This window comes from Tachysurus fulvidraco, chromosome 1 (genome assembly GCF_022655615.1).
Source record: "Tachysurus fulvidraco isolate hzauxx_2018 chromosome 1, HZAU_PFXX_2.0, whole genome shotgun sequence".
In the NCBI taxonomy this organism is placed as follows: domain Eukaryota; kingdom Metazoa; phylum Chordata; class Actinopteri; order Siluriformes; family Bagridae; genus Tachysurus; species Tachysurus fulvidraco.
The window spans coordinates 9,679,875-9,696,765 of NC_062518.1; the positions used below are offsets into that span (position 1 = coordinate 9,679,875).

The 16,891-nt window shown below is 37.0% G+C and overlaps 1 long non-coding RNA gene across 1 annotated transcript; it reads right to left on the minus strand.

Moving 5' to 3' along the window:
- Positions 1 to 4,036: 4,036 nt before the first annotated feature.
- Positions 4,037 to 14,623, minus strand: LOC125145497. Its single transcript, XR_007143913.1, has 2 exons — positions 14,398 to 14,623; positions 4,037 to 4,939 (listed from the first exon to the last, which is right to left on the minus strand). It is a non-coding gene; the product is annotated as an uncharacterized LOC125145497 (long non-coding RNA).
- Positions 14,624 to 16,891: the final 2,268 nt, after the last annotated feature.

The window sequence follows — 16,891 nt, forward strand, 5'->3', positions numbered from 1 at the left end:
CATTGTCTGATGTCATACTTTGTCCAGATCTCAGCTAGATTTGGATCAGAAATAGCATACAGATATATTTCCTTAAACAGTATTTTCATATATGATAAACTCAGATATCATAAAATGGGGTTTTCTCTCTCTCTCTCTCTCTCTCTCTCTCTCTCTCTCTCTCTCTCTCTCTCTCTCTCTCAATCTGTCCTTTTTTCTCTTACTAATATTATTATTAATTGTAATTTCATTCTTATTATATTATTATTGTGTACAATAATTTCTCATGGTTTAATTGTGTCTTGATGATTAATGATAAACTAGACATAATTATCGTGTCTAGTTTTTTACTGGAAGCATCTACAGTATGTTTATGCCTAATATTACATATTCTTTTCTTACAAGTCTAATTAAAAATTAGCTCTAAAACAAGATACACATTTGTATTGTTTAAAGTATGAATGAATTTGTTCACCTTATTCAGTCATTCAGATTTTGCTGAAAATATTTAATGCCATTTTCTATATGAGAGAAACAAAAATTATCTAGATTATTTAAAATAAAGCATATAATAAAGCATATAACTCTCTCTCTATATATATATATATATATATATACACAAAAATGTGTGTGTGTGTGTGTGTGTGTGTGTGTGTGTGTGTGTGTGTGTGTGTGTGTGTGTGTGTGTGTGTGTGTGTGTGTGTGTGTGTGTAAAGAGTAAATTAAATATAGGCTTTTAGGTTAACTATTATAGCAACACAAATCATGAAGACATTCACAAAATAACATTCACTCTTCAGTCAGGAGAACATGGGCTTGAATCCCAAAAATGCCACAGCATTCTCTTCCCTGTCAGTCAGCATATAACTCGCCATTCACAAGCATCTATGAGCTCATGTATGCATAAGAAGGCAGATACCACTTTGTGTTCTGTAACATAGCAAAGTTCACACATCTTGAAGGAAGCATGTGTTACAGGGGAGCGCTAGTTAATGAAAATTGGTGTATGTCTAAAAATGCTACTGATCCTAAAAAAAGTTTTTACTAACTGAAAGTGTGAAGTAGATAAGTAATACTAATACTAATCCATTTCTATTTGAATAATCATAAAATATCCTGTATTAAACTCATAGATAGCTCATTTAGTATATGCTAGAACTCTGTTTTCTCTGTCTTCTAACAGCAGCCATTTATTAGCTCGACTAAACACAAGCATGCTTCCTGACAATGTTATTAAGCCTGAGGTGAATGATGTGTTCTTTACAGCTAGAACACAATTATTTTTCTGATAGTTTAACCTACTGTAATTATAATAATAATGTGCTTTATAATCGTTCAGGTGTTCTTATTATACTGCCATTAAAGTAAGTGAACACGTGTTTATCTTTATCTACGTGTCCTGTTTATGTTTAAAGTTTAAGTTGCCACTTGGTGAAATATACATCCACAAATTGTACAGTTCTAATGTAGACTGTGTGTACTCTGTAATGCACTGGTGTAGTAATCCACTGTTTTTGTTTTTCTTTCAGAGTGACAAAGACAAAGAGCAAATGGAATAGAATTGAATAGAATAGAAGTAAACAGAATAGAATAGAAATTAAGTGAATATGACATGAAGTCCATGAAGTATTTATTAAAGTTAATATGAAATTATTTGAACTGAACTGAATTGAATTGCACTTTTTTGCACAATGCCAACACACAACATGTCAGAGTTTAATTACAGGATTTTCTTCTCACCGGCTAATTAAATCTACCCTAGGGATGATACACGAAGGCCGTGTGTTTCACCTTTTTGAGTTAGGTATGCATGGACAACTCATAATGTGAAGAATAACGTCATGAACTTGTAATAAAATGTGTAATAAGGGTAACCCAGCTGCTTGAGCTCTGAAGGGTGAAGTAGAAAATGGAGGGAAAAGAGGGAAATTAAAGCTGAGTGTAGCATTTAAAAGTCATTGATGCCGGTTGTCCTGCAGACACATGCTGGCTTTCTCGCACTTCTGACTCACTGTAAGCAACGTTCTCTGAACAAATGCATTAAGTGCACTGCAAGCTCTTCGGTTAAACATGTCACTTAAAATAGCATGTTACAGATAGAGAAATATTTCCAGTGCGAGTTTAGAAGGATGACCAATAGAACGACACGATCTGGCATTGAGAAGTAATGCAAAGATTATAAAATATATAATATACAGAATCAGATTGAAATACTTCATGGAAGTTATGTCATTTATTAGTACAGTAATTAGTAACTGCAGTGTTATGATCAAAAATGAAATAGAATTGTGTTCTTTGTGCAGTCAATTACAGATTGTGTCTTTTTAGGCAAATGAGTTTGATTTCTTTTATTTGTTTGTTTGATTATTTTATGGCAGGTATTGTGTAATCTTATAAGCATGTCAACAGATACATGAAACTGATTGGTGCACCATTACACAGCCAGCAGTATATATTATATCATGACAAATATATCATATTAAACTCATGAAATTTTTTTCTTTTATTTGTTTTTATTATTTATTTATTTATTTTTATCATATCACAGTGTTGCCTGTTCAGGCTGTACGCATGATCCCCGATGTATATTTCTGTTATATGACTTATATCTATTTAACACAGAGAAAATAAAAAGTAATATAGAATAATAAAACTAAAGACTTTTTTAGAAATGAAACCTGACATTGGAGGCCACTAATTCTACACTGAATAATGACTCTGGTACGTTCTCAGTTATATCCAGTCACCTTATTAAACCTGCAAATTGCAAGTTAAAGATAAATTATAGTGTATACTCACTGTCCACTTTATTAGGTACACTTGCACGTCTTTAGCAGGAGCACGTCAAGCATCAGGAAAAAACGTTGGATCTCAGTGACTTTAACCATTGTAGGGCTTGTTGATGTCAGAGGGCTGGTTTGAGTATTTCAGAAACTGTTGATGTCTTGAGATTTTCATACATGACAGTCTTTAGAGTTTACACAACACAGTGTGAAAACAAATAAGCATCCAGTGAGCACGTTTCTTAGGGTTTGAGCTGACAAGAAGGCTAAATTAAATCATCACTCTTTATATTTGTGCTGAGCAGAAAAGCATCGTAGTGTAGTGAAAATGGTGGATGAGCTACAACAATAGAAGACCACACCAGGTTCCAGTTGTGTCTGCCAAGGCTAGGAATCTGAAGCTAACATGGACTCAAACACACTGGACAGATGAAGAACGGAAAAACCTCAAGTAGTCTTTTTCCAATCTTTTCCAAACTGTGAGCCTGTGAAAGTTTATATAACAACAGTAACAAGATGCCAGTACTTGAGCCTTGTGCACAGGGAAATAATTGATGTTGAATTAACTCTTGTATTCTCTCTATATATTAAATGTCCTGTTCGGTGTTCACTCTGTACCAGTGATGCTCCAATGTGGACAGTAGAACGCATGGACAATGGATCGAGGATCGGAAACAGTGAGTTGTGTCATGACTCAAACTCACACATGGACCGTTTTTCAAAATTTGCCATGAATCAGTTTCTCTGTAGGAACATTTCCATTTATTCCATGTCACAAAATTGATGAGAATGAGAATATAATTACATTTATAAGCCTTTATTTTTCTTACCCAGGGGGCATTGACACAATACAGTGATTCAATCTTACTGCACTCACTAAGATTAGTAATATTTTGAATACACACATTCAGAGCATGTAATCAAAGTTTAAAATAAAAATTTGAAAAGTGTTTCCTCTGTATTTAAATAAGCACTGCACTACAGAAGCATGCACAGAGAACGAGGGAATTTCGTAAAATGAAGTACGTTTGTTTCTTTCATTTGCTTAAATGTTTTCAAGGTGTGTTCATAAGCTTTAGACATATTTAATCTATCACTTATACATACATAGATATATATACTGTGTATATATATATCTATGTATGTATATACATTATACATTAGACAGGATGATAAAAGAATCAGTTATTAATGGCAGACACATTTTCTCATATAAAATCCCTTATGTGATTTATGTAAACTGTGCTTATATTTCAAATCACATTAGTTTGTGAAAAAAAAAAATAAAAGGTCTGCTGCACATAGAATAAGAGCTGTAGTTCATTGCAATGGATTATCATACGCCTGATATGTTAAGACAGTTTCTGTAGTATTGCGCTCATCCGGGATGTTCGAAAGCATGGCCATAAACACACTCCCCAGACTTTGTGTGCCTTTAGAGAAAAAAATCCAGTGCTTGATGTTTAAAAAAATCCTGTAGGAAAATTTTATATTGTGATTTAGAAACTTGCATACAGTAATGGTTAAAATTAATATTCCTGTTTCCTTAGGAAGATGGAAGGACAGTAAGCGGTTTTAGTTTGGAATATTATTTTGATTTCTCTCCACCTCGTCATGTTGTCGGGTGACATGAGATGAAATGAATTGTTCGCTGTTACTCCAGTGCAATTTGAACATGTTTCATGTTCATGCATGAATAAGCTTTTTGAATATAAGTGTCGTTAAGTGAAACCGATAAAGAAATGAAAGACTTTAAGACATAAAAGCAGTTTAGGATCAGGGTCCAGAGTAACGTTCAGCAGTGTATGCGTGAGAGTCGTACTGGATCAGCACTCGGTGCTTAATCTGGCGGTGTGTCTTAAAAAACAAATCAAGAATTTAGCAATAATAAATAACTTAAGAATCCATAATGAATTACAGAAAAAAAGTGTTATATAAACTAATAACAATTCTGTACAATGCTGTACATTGATAGATTATGTGAAATGAGAAATGATTGGTGATATGAATAAAACATAAAAAAAAAATCAAATCATGAGCAGTAAATATTTGTGGTATAAAAGAGAGAACTCCTGTCATCTGTTGGCTCAGGCTCCCCTCCCTCTCTCTCCCTCTATCTCTCCAAGCTCTCTCTCCCTCATCACGGCGACTAGCTCAGACAACAGGGCTGGAATAACCTGCACACAAATCAAAACGCAGGGTTACCACTCTTTTAAATTTCTATATTCTTTTTGTAAGAGTTTTACATCTCAATGCATCATTTCCGCCTGGTTAGAAGAGCAGACACCTTAGTCAAAGCTAAAATGTTAAAATGTCATAAGGCCCTAATGTTTCAGTGGCGTCTGATAAAGGCTTAAAGAAAAAAAAACATTCAGTTAGTATATGATACACAGTTACTAATGAGCAGAAGTGAAATTTAAGACGTGAGCACAGACATAAACAGACACGCACGAACGCACACACGCAAACTCACGACTCATGAATTGGGGCGAATGCTATTGCTTTTATTTCTGGTATCTTATAAGATATAAAGCTTGAAGTTTGTACAGAATAGAATTTTGTTTTTTATTAGTAGTATTATTTTACTTTATTAAGTAAAGATGATTTTGTAGTTGCATGACCTAACCTCTGTATTCCTCTGTAGTCATCTGCCAGGCCTGTAAGAATGAGTGCTGTTTGTTTGATCAGATGAAATATAGAAATGAACTCTAGGTAAATAATAAAGAGTTCTTTTTTGAAATTAAATTAGTGCATGCATACAGTAGAGGAGAAATGCTAAAAGACTATTACGCAGGTGCAAAGACATGACAGGGATCCAGTGCACTCTGTTACAGTACTTCATTTTGAATCTATTATTAAACATGTAGTTAAATTGAGTAGAAAAAAACAATGTAAAGCAATATTAAATTACAGTGATCGATATATCAGTTTATAGTAGTGTGTACACACAATGAGGCAGCTGTCTTTTTTTTTTTTTTTTTTAAAAGGAATGCTTTTGGAACCATAATGCATGTATAGATTCAAACTATATGCTTTGGTTTGTAGTAAAAAAAAAAAAGAGGAAGAGAGAAAATGCTGAAAGTTGTGTAAACTTGTAAATCCTATTGCTTTAAATTTATGGAGGAAGAGGAGATTTATGAAAACTCATACATTTAAATACATCAGAACTGCTTTATTTATGTTATTAAATGAGAATATCATAGATATTCTCAATAATAATTGTACAATATATTTGACTCAGTAACCATGAAACGTACAGCAACAAGATATAAAGCCACACACACACCTCTGACATTGTTATTACAAGTTATCGATTTAATAGTTACTTGATTGGTGTACGAAATAAACTGACAGCTCAATGTATATACAGTGAATGTAAATATGTTGTGTACAACAAATATTTATGTACTATGTTGACAAATTAGTAGATGATTAGATGTTACTAGTAAACTGGAAACTCTGTGTATATAATCATACAATACAAACTGTGATGAAAAAGCTCCTAAAATAATACTAAATTACACCAGCTGATCATTTCAGCGTTCCAAATGAGTAACAACAGTAGAGAGAGTAAACTAAATTAAACTCTTTCACAGCAGCAAGTTGGTAAGGCTAGTGTTTCCAAGTCCTGGTCCTCCACTGCATATTTTACTGTGACACAACTGAATCAACATGATTCACTTTATTAAGCCTTTTGTGGTGATACAATGGGTGTGTTTGAGAAGGACACACAACTGTGCAGTATTAGGATAGCATTGCCAGATACTAACTGAAGTGTTAACTCAGTGTCCATGTATATAGAGATCTATGCAGACATCAGGAGAAAACCGTGGAGCTTGTTTCAGTCTAGGTAAGCAGTGTGCAACAGCACCTGTGCAAAAAAAAAAAGAAAGAAAGAAAAGAAAAGAAAAAAAATCCTCCAGGTGTCACGATCAGGCTGCGGTTTATTTTTGCATTGCGTTTGTCCTTTTGTGCATGTGTTTATTCTGTTATATCGCGATGCCACGTGTAGCACAGAAATACTATCTAATGAACAAAGACTCTCGCGCTTCTGACATTTGCAATTAAATTTCACGTGCTACATCATTCAAAGGCGGGGTTGGAAACACCAGAAGGGTGAGAGGAGGAGGAAAAAAAGACAGGAGAAGATGCTTCATGTTTTCACCAGGATGAAAGAATCAAGGATCGCCAAGTGGGGATCACAAACCTAGTGAAAGAAGAGTGGGAATAAAACCCAGCCACAGCCTCCACGTCGCTCGTGCCCTCCGCAAATGCTTTTTGGGGTAAGGGCTTCCCAGGAATAGTCATGAACAGCAAGCCCAGACCGCAAAAAGATTCGTGAAGGACTGATGATTGCATAGTCCAGGTTTAGTTTGTGTAAAAAAAAAAAAGAAAAAAAGAAAAAAATTCAAGCTCTTGAGTATCATTGTGAGTGGCAGTCCGTGCTAGGCGCGAGCTCGCCTTGTGCATCAGTCTCCCCAAGTCCAAATCTGCACAATTGCAATAGGAGGAAAGCAGAGAGTCTTAAAGCAGTGCGTCCCTAAAACATCCCAACGCGTGACCATGTCCAGCATCATTCTCATTCATCCTACTGTATGCCTTCTCCTGCTGGGGATGAAGAACGGAAAAAGCTGATGTGCTCCTGTCACTCGGTGGATGGATGGATGTGTCCAAGGAGGGGACTTCACAGTAAATAAGAGAGCAGTGCAGGATCTGATTGGCGCAAAACTGGGGGGAAAAACACCGTCATCGACCAATCGGCATCCTTCGCACACAGGAACCCCCCTTTTTGAAAAAAAAAAAGAAAAAAAAAAGAAAAGAAAAAAAAGAAGACAAAATACTTACATAGCTTAATGTATATCCTCTGTCGAAAACTATAGTCTCAGAAGTGCACTAGATGACCATGGATAGCTTGGTCCTAATCATGCGTCCATAATGTGTCTACTAATCAACAACAAAGACGCATGAACTGAGATGCTCTTCACTTACTTAGTTATTAATAAGATGGAGTAACCCTAAGCGTACACACTTAGTAGGATAGCTGGAATCCGGCAAAATTGCACTATAGCTTTCAACAATATGCGACAACGTGCAAAAACGATCCGAAATAAAAAAAAAACACTTACCAAAAATTATCGTGGCTGCTTCCGATCTGTTCTGCTCTTTACTCTGATCACAAATAAAACAACCCTGTAGTTCCAGGTCTCATGAATTATAAACATCGGCTATATTTGGACAACCCCACCCCCTTCAAATCAAAACACACAACAGCACAAACACACACACACACACACACACACACATACATATATATATATATATATATATATATATATATATATATATATATATATATATATATATATATATATATATATATATATATATACAGCACGACCAAGCCCACCCCCAACAGACGCGCGCGCACATGGATACACGCGAAAGACACAGAACAAACTCTCCCTGTCTTTCTCTCTATCTCTGTCTGTCTCTCTTCTGTCCTCTCCCGCGCCTCTCTGCCTCTCCACAAAGCCCATACGATACGAATACTCCAGTTAGCCTTTTTTTTTTTTTTTTTGCCTCCTTCTTCTTCTCTCAACTCTCTCTGGATTCCAAGGTCAGGAGCACGAGCGATGCAAAGGGAGGAGAAAAGCGTCTCTTAATCTCTACAGGTTGTGCAGAAAACGCTCGCGCTGTTCGTTTGGGTTTTTTTTCTTTTTTTTGTGAAAGTCAGTCAGTCACGATCTCCCTCCATCTGTCTCCTGCGCCCCTCCTCACGCGCGCTCCATTACTCACTTTCGCAGTCACGACTCGCCAAGCCGCGTCGCTTCCGACCAAACAACACGCCAAAAATGAATTACACGGGACCAGCATGACCAGATCCACTCGAAAAATACAGAAATGTGGTCTTTTAAGTGTTAAACATGGAGCTTTGTGTGTGAGTGTGTGTCTCTGGCCATGGCTGATCTACCCACGGCTCTTTGCGCGAGCCTTAGCGCTTCACACATAAAGCAGATGCAATACTCTTATTATATGGAATATAGGATATCACATATCAGGTTGAAAGAAATCTAAGCATACTTGGCTATACACTTGTAGAAGACTAAATTCATTGATTTTTGAAGTTGCATTAATTGTATTCACAAACTGCTTCGTATTGAATGATATTGGGGTTTTTTAATGTCATTTAGTAGCCTACATGTTGTCAGTGTTCAGATGCACACAGATGTGGTACGTGGTTTACTGCAGGTGGATGTCAGTAGTGCTCATAAAACTCAACAACAATGAGCGCATTCTCAACACAAAGAGAATATCACTTAATGATCAGTTCAAGTCGGCAGTCCTGCATCATTTCCCATTACATTACAATGTTAAATAAGATTAAAACAATACGATATGCACAATGACTAAGGTGTGGCTAAAAAGACATATTAATGCTGCTTACGAGTCACGCTGCATCTGAAATCTCATGCTTTTACAATAATTGGTTTGCCAAGGTCAGACCAGTTTTACAGGCATGAAAACCAGGGATGTTGTGCAGACATGGCCCAGGTTTCAGGCATATGTGGGCCCAGTGGTTACATTGGCAAGTGGAATAACCTCTGGCAAAACCATGTTTTTTTCCCCCCATACTGTATATTACACCTGGTGAGACTGGTAAAGAGTATTGTGTAACACCACTGTTAATCAAATGGAGGAATAAAGCTCTCAGATTTAGTACCCACTGGATCTGATAAAAATGTAAAGGCTAACCTATTCAAGCCTGTATTTCCATGGTTTTGAAAGCTGTTAGTTACTTTTGAGAAGATTGTTTAGAGAAAAGCTTAGCAGAATTGTCAAAATAACATATGACTACACTTGTAAATGTATCGCCGTCTCTGTTCTAGACTGATCTGATGGTCAGCGGTTACATACGGCAGTGGTTACTTTGGTGTCAGTCAGTGTGTGAGTCCCACACTCATTCATATACCATATTTGGAAATCCAGGAAAATGTTTTAATTAAAGTATGTGTAGCGTCATTTGCAGATGCAGATTTAAGCATGACTTCCACTGGTAGCATCAAGGCAAATAAGACAATACTGAATATATTCTCCTTTTCCCACCGTAAAGGTCTATTGCATGACGCATCAAAAATATTGTAAGCATATCAGGATTTTTTTTGTCTCTAGAAAAGAGGACAGAGGAGAAGCTTAGCAGAAAAGCCACCCTGCCCAACTGGCTCTGACATTTTTTATTCTAGTACTCATTCTCAAATTCCAAGTCCTATGAATCATCAGGGTTTCCCCTTTAAGGTACCTCTGCACTAAATTCACAGATTTTTACCACAATGTCTTGTATATCTTGTCAAGTCTAGTGTACCTAAAGCTACTCCTCTGCTCTGGTTGTAGAAATGCATCACTTTTATTGTATATCTAAACGAACATGCTGAACCACTGTTGGGCCATTAATGACGTGCCCTTAAACGATCTTAACTGAATTGTATCTATATAATCTGCCTCTCTGAATAAAATCTAAGTTTATAAATGTAAGAGGTATACGACAAAAAAGTTTAATAAAGTTGAATGAAATGAGCTACTGTAAATCAGCAAAGCACAGTAAACAGGAGGTAGAGCAAATTGCAGAACAGATTAATAAGCCAAATGATGAATCGACACAGCATTAGCATAAACATGCCCTGTATCTACAGTATAAGCATAAACATGCCCTGAAAGGTACAACAGTGGTGTGGAGGTCTAATTATGGGTTTTGTAAATGATCACATTAGTAGGTCTACGTTAACTAAAACTATGCCTCACCTGTTTGCCCAGTCTACTCTGCCTAACTGACTGGACTGAAAACTACAACTACCTACTCATTTTTTTAAAATTCATTCATTCAGTCATGTTCAATAAACCCTTTATCCTGGACAGGGGTAGGACAGGGTTATGGTGGATCCAGAGCCTGTTCCAAAAAGGCACAAATCATGAACATTTAGAAATTCTATAGAAAATTAACTTTAATCTATACTTCAGATTTGGAAGTCTCCAAATCTGCATTCATATTGATGGCCTATACCGTATTTTTCACATAACGTAAAAGTGCATTACGGGTGTTTTCCCTCTGAGGAAATCATTAAAGGGTCTCCTTCATAGAACAGGTTAAATGTAGAATAGATATTTACCCTGTAGTATAAATCTAGAACTGTTAAGCATGTGAAGAACAATTGAGTTATTTGATGAATGTGATAGATATTCACTCCGGTGCTTTAATATGACTACAAAATGGTAAAAATCTCAAATTGGTGCACTATATAACACAATTGGGTGTGGTCGTGCTGTTTCTTGTTCACAATATTCAGAATATGTATATTATCTAAAAAGCAAATTCAACTAAAAGTGCTCAGGTCTTTCATTTCTTCTAAGAAGCACCTTGAGTACAAGTTCAGGTAGAACTAAAATGAGGAATGGCAATGACATATGGATTTGAATAGTCCTATATAGCACCCACATGCTGATTGGATAAGAATACACTACTCAATTGGGAACTCTGTCTACAGCACCTATAGTATGGTAACCAATGTATTCTGTTGGACAGTATTTAGTGCCAGAGTATGTGGTTTGAAATGTATCCCATTAAAGTTTTCTAATGCAGTATAAAACAGATCATAAAGCATTATTAAACAGTAAGTGAATACATTTCAGGTATTCTATGGGTGATATCCTGTTCTATTTTTAGATCACAGTCAAACTCTGTTACAGTTTAAAAGCCCACTAGGAGAAAAGGAAAAGGCTCCCCCACAAGCTGTATGCATTAAATAATTGTGATGCTCAGCTATGTGAATACATCGATGTAGTTTGGAAATCAAAGACAAGGCACCCAGTAAATAATCGTTTACAACACACTGGTCACCTGAAATTAATTTATATAGATTTATATGGCATATTTTTCTGTTTTTTGTGCCATCAAGAAACATTTGATGGTTTATTTGACTGCTGCACCATACACACTAGTTTGTGTCTGTCCATCCATCTAGCCATTTAGCCTGGATAGGTAATACATTTGTGTTTTTAAAAAGACAAAAGTAATATTATTTTTTTTGCCTTTTTTCTTCTTTTTGTACAGGGGTGCGTCATTACCAGGCATTGACGTCATGTTCAGATGAGACCCCCCCTCCCTTGCCCTGATTTAAAGACTCTTCATTGCTTTCAGTGGGTATTGTAGTGCTAATGCTATGATAAACTGTTTGGTGGCAACAAGATGATGCATTGGCAATAAATTAAAAACAACAAGGGGGGTTTACCAGGTGTGTATGCTTTTCATTAAATACCCGTGCTCTCTCTTTTAGTGCCACTGTTCTCTTTCCTTTTTTTATTATCCTTTCCCTTTGTCATTTCTTCCCTTACATATACATCTATATATTGTAAAGGTTCTGCATCAGAAATCCTTACATATCCAAAGAAGCTTGGAAGAGACCTTTTTAAAAGATCCATTAATTATGGCATCAATTCTGTTCTGATACTTGACTAATATATTGCAGACCTGTTTTTAAATAGCACTCAGCAAAGGTATTATTCTATTTGTGTTCACACAGATATATTTTGATACCTGTGTAAAGCTGTAAGGAACACAGAGGTTACTAAACACAATGGTTTATTCTGGCTTCTTTAAATAGTTATGGGTTTGTTGTTTGCTTGCAACAAAGACCTTAAGAGGACTTTTATAAGAGGAACATGTGCTGGTATTCTCTGCCTACACACACAAATCTGCAACATTTATTATTAAAACCACAACCATTGTATTGTATACTGTATGTATACATTTATTTGGCAGTAAAAAACTGACTAGAGCTTGGGGAGAAGAACTTCTGTGAGCATGTACTGTATCCATCTATTTTCTGTTCTGCTTATCCTACAGGGTTGCAAGGAGCATTAAGACTATCCCAGCAAACTTGGGGCACAAGTTGGTCGTGCCATCTATATTATGCCAACGTATCACAGTGCATGTGCATGTATAACTTATTATAGGGAGAGAAAAAAAGAATAGAAAAAAGCTGCTTGTTTTTGGCTTACACTGGTATAAGTGACAGTACAAGTTGGGATGTGAACCAGAAACCCAGCATTTGTGACTCTTTCACGAATCAAAATGTCATCTTAGTCACAATTTAGTCATATATAAACACTGTAGCAGTAGATTTATAGCTTGCATGTTTGCCTGATAAAGCCTGGATAGGGTTTTCAAAAGGGGAGCTGTCTGTGGTGCTGAACCTTATTACTCTCATATAATCACTGAATTCGCTCCCTAAAATTCTCAGAAAGCCCACCTTTCCTTGCCATTGGAATGGTCCCCACGAAGGTACCTCTTTCACCCCTGAAAGGTGGCTGCAGTGTACCATTAAAGCTTTCATCATGAAGCTAATTAAGGGTAAATAAATAAATAAATAAATAAATAAATAAATAAATAAATATCATGTACTAAAGTTACATAATACGTACTCAAAATGGCACTACAAAAGTGACAAGCCAAGTAAGAGTTTAGCACTTTTTTCCTGAGAGTATATTGGCTAGTTCTTGGCTTCCTAACTGAGTTCTATTTGGGAATTGTGTCTGATGGAGAACCCCACTATGGTGACCTGTGGTGACACTATGGTGGGGTTCTTCATAGAAAATGTAAGGGTTCCACTTACAGCTGTGGAAATGTAACCGTAGTCAGTCTGCTTACATTTCAACCACATGTTTTACTACAGTCAAAAAAAAAACTGCCATTGAGACGCTCTGGTTTGAGCTCTCTCCTTTTTTTAGAATTAAATGTGTGCATGCGTGTGTATGCGCGTGTGTCTAGAGTTTCTCCAGGGCGATTTCCCTCCTTATACCCAGTATTCCAAGGAAAGACTCTGGATCCGCCTTAAATTTTAAATAGCTTACTGACGATGAACAAATGTTGAAATCAAAACACACGGTGTTCTCTTTTCCCCTAAAACGTGAACTTTCATATTAAGATCCAGAAACATGATCGAGCCGCCCGAGTCGTGACTAAAGCAACTCCACTGGACTAGAACTGCGTGTTCTTTGGGCTGCGTGAAAAAGTAAGAAAACAGACTGTTCATCACAACGCTCTTCACTCCTGCTGTTTTACACAACGGTCTGTAAAAAGTCTATAATGCAAATGTGGTGGTTTTTACAAGGCACGTCTGCTGTAATCACACAAATCGCACGCAAAACCACTTCATCTTGGTGCGTTGCCACTGCGCGCCTCACAAGTTCAGAAAGAGAGAGAAAAAATAAACAAAGCACTTTTTGTACTCTACGCATTCACTCGTTGCTGGTTTTCTTCCGGAAAAAATACATGTTTTACTGTACCTAGAAAGATGCATAGGCAAGATTACATTTAAAGATCTACGCTAAAACTAATCGTGCACTAAAAAACATTTAAAGGTGTATTATAGCCACAATTCTAGGTTAAAAATAGATGCAGATAGTTAGGTTCATAGCATTCTAGCGACAAGGAAAGACAGTTTGTGTGTGTGTGTGTGTGTGTGTGTGTGTGTGTGTGTGTGTGTGTGTGTGTGTGTGTGTGTGTGTGTGTGTGTGTGTGTGTGTGTGTGTAGTTGCAGTGTGGTTTAAGGGTTTTAAGTCGAAGGAAATCTTCATCACTCACCTTTCTCACGCTAAGAGTTTTCTGGCTCGCGCTCGGTAGGTCCGTGTTATTAGACTGAAGTTCAGCCACTGTGTACTGTACTGCGTGAATGAGCTCTGGGCTCTGCTCGCTTTTCTCAATGAGGCAAACACACACTTTAAACGGGAAGCCCGACATCCCCTCTCTCTGTGTGTGTGTGTGTGTGTGTGTGTGTGTGTGTGTGTGTGTGTGTGTGTGTGTGTGTGTGTGTGTGTGTGAGAGAGAGAGAGAGAGAGAGAGAGAGAGAGTGTGTGTGTGTGTGAGAGAGAGAGAGAGAGAGAGAGAGAGTGTGAGAGAGAGAGAGAGAGAGTGTGTGTGTGTGTGTGTGTGTGTGTGTGTGAGAGAGAGAGAGAGAGAGTGTTTGTGTCTGTGTGTGTTTGTGTGTGTGTGAGAGAGAGACAGAGAGAGAGAGAGAGAGAGAGAGAGAGAGAGAGAGAGAAAGAGTGTGTGTGTGAGAGAGAGAGAGAGAGTGTTTGTGTCTGTGTGTGTGTAAGAAAGAGAGAGAGAGAGAGAGAGAGAGAGAGAGAGAGAGAGAGAGAGAGAGAGAGAGAGTGTGTGTGTGTGTGTGTGTGTGTGTGTGTGTGTGTGTGTTGGGGGAAGGGGGGTCACTAAGAGTGGTGTCTCGCTAGGAACTTATTCCAAGCCAAGCATTTCTAATTATAAAAAATCATTATATTATGGGTTTAGTATTTATTCCAAGCATGCCACATTCTGCACTGCCTTCTTTGGATCGGCATCATTTTTATTTGATTTTATTATTAGTTATAGTAGTATTTGTTTTGTGCTCGCACTCGTTTCACCAGCAATTGGACCATCTTAAGCCTCCGTGATGTTGCCTTCCACAGTAGTTTTAAGCGCCGCCCTCTTCGGAATCATCAGCCAATCGGCGCGCGGCTGACTTGCATTGACGTCACTGCGTCATTAGGTATCCCTTAGAAACACAGACGGACAAAAATAGCATCAAATTAATTCAGCTGGGGGGGGGGGGGTTAAAAAAAAGGTGAAGGGGAGGATTTTCAATGGGTAGGAAAGAAATTTAGTAAAATTGATCGTATGCATATAAGAAATCCCAACAATTTTATTTAAAGCAATCCTCTAGTGTAAAGTATATTATTGTATACTCATCACTACCCATTTTTCCTTGTCTTTATTCCCATCAGCACACATTACTTGTAAACAATTGCCAGGATCCAGAGTGCATAACAGGATTTTGTACATATTGCCCTTGCACAGCTTTGTGCAAGACTGCAAAAGGATCCCAGAGATGGAGAGCAGTTTGAAATCAACACTGGATCCAGATTTCAGAAATGAAAAAAAAAAACCAAGCACACAAGCAGTGACTGATGGTTAAGCATTGAAGCATTGAAGTGAGGGACTCCATGTTACCTCGAATCACCCTGTCTCTCTAGCTGTACCTCTGTATGTGTGTGTGGTGTTTCCAAGGATGGCTGGTTTGGGGAAACACCTAGTCAGAGTGTGGTTCAGTTAAACACAAAGCCCTCTAGTGGCTGGTATTAATACTTCAAAAGACAAAACCATATAGATAAATAAAAAGGCAATTGTAAATGTGGAAGGCATCAACAATTGTCAGTATTGTGTTTTATCTTTCAATTTATCTGTCTATTTCTATACTTGGTAATGTTCGTAAAGCAGTAAACTTCAAAACAACCAGAAAAGTTCTTGCAACATATTTTGATTTTGCATTTAAAAGTGCCTAAATTCTCTCAGGTACACAGTCATGCAGTTGTATAAAAAGAAACTTGTTTGTGCTTTTTTTCCAGCCTTCTATGTTACTTCACTATATAATTACACTGCATGGTCAAATGTTTGTAAACACCGGACAAATCACACATACATGCATATGCTTGTTGAACATGCCAGTTTGCATTTAGTCCCACTTCACTGTAATAATATCCTCCACTCTTCTGAGACGGTTGTTGAGGGGTTTAGGTCAGGGATCTGTGCAGAATGTGTGAGTTTTTATACTCCAAACTTTCAAAACATGATATCCCATACAGATGTGTGCAATCAACTGTGTGTCAACAGTTTGTATGTGGATGTGATGGTATAGTGTCCACAACCCTTTGGTCATAGAGTAGAACTTATCATAAACAACCAAATACTATTTTTATCTGCAAAATAAATGTTTAGAAAGTATATATATTTTTTCTTATCTATTGATGCTCTAATTATGCATAAGAGTGACATGTAAAGAGAAATTATGTATGAAATGTTCCTCAGACATAATCATGAAAACCTTAACATTTTTTGAACAATAAGACATAATAAACTCAAGCCACACCTGAACCGGACGTTCGGGAATTAAGGAAGTATCACACTAAAGTGACACAGAATTCAACTTAGCTTGTGTCTCTAATTGACAGAAAATTTGCATGATCTATGATCCATTTGTTGCAAAAACTTTACAAGAGATTTTAAGCCATTTTAGAGAGACATCCTTCCGAAGACTGAAATC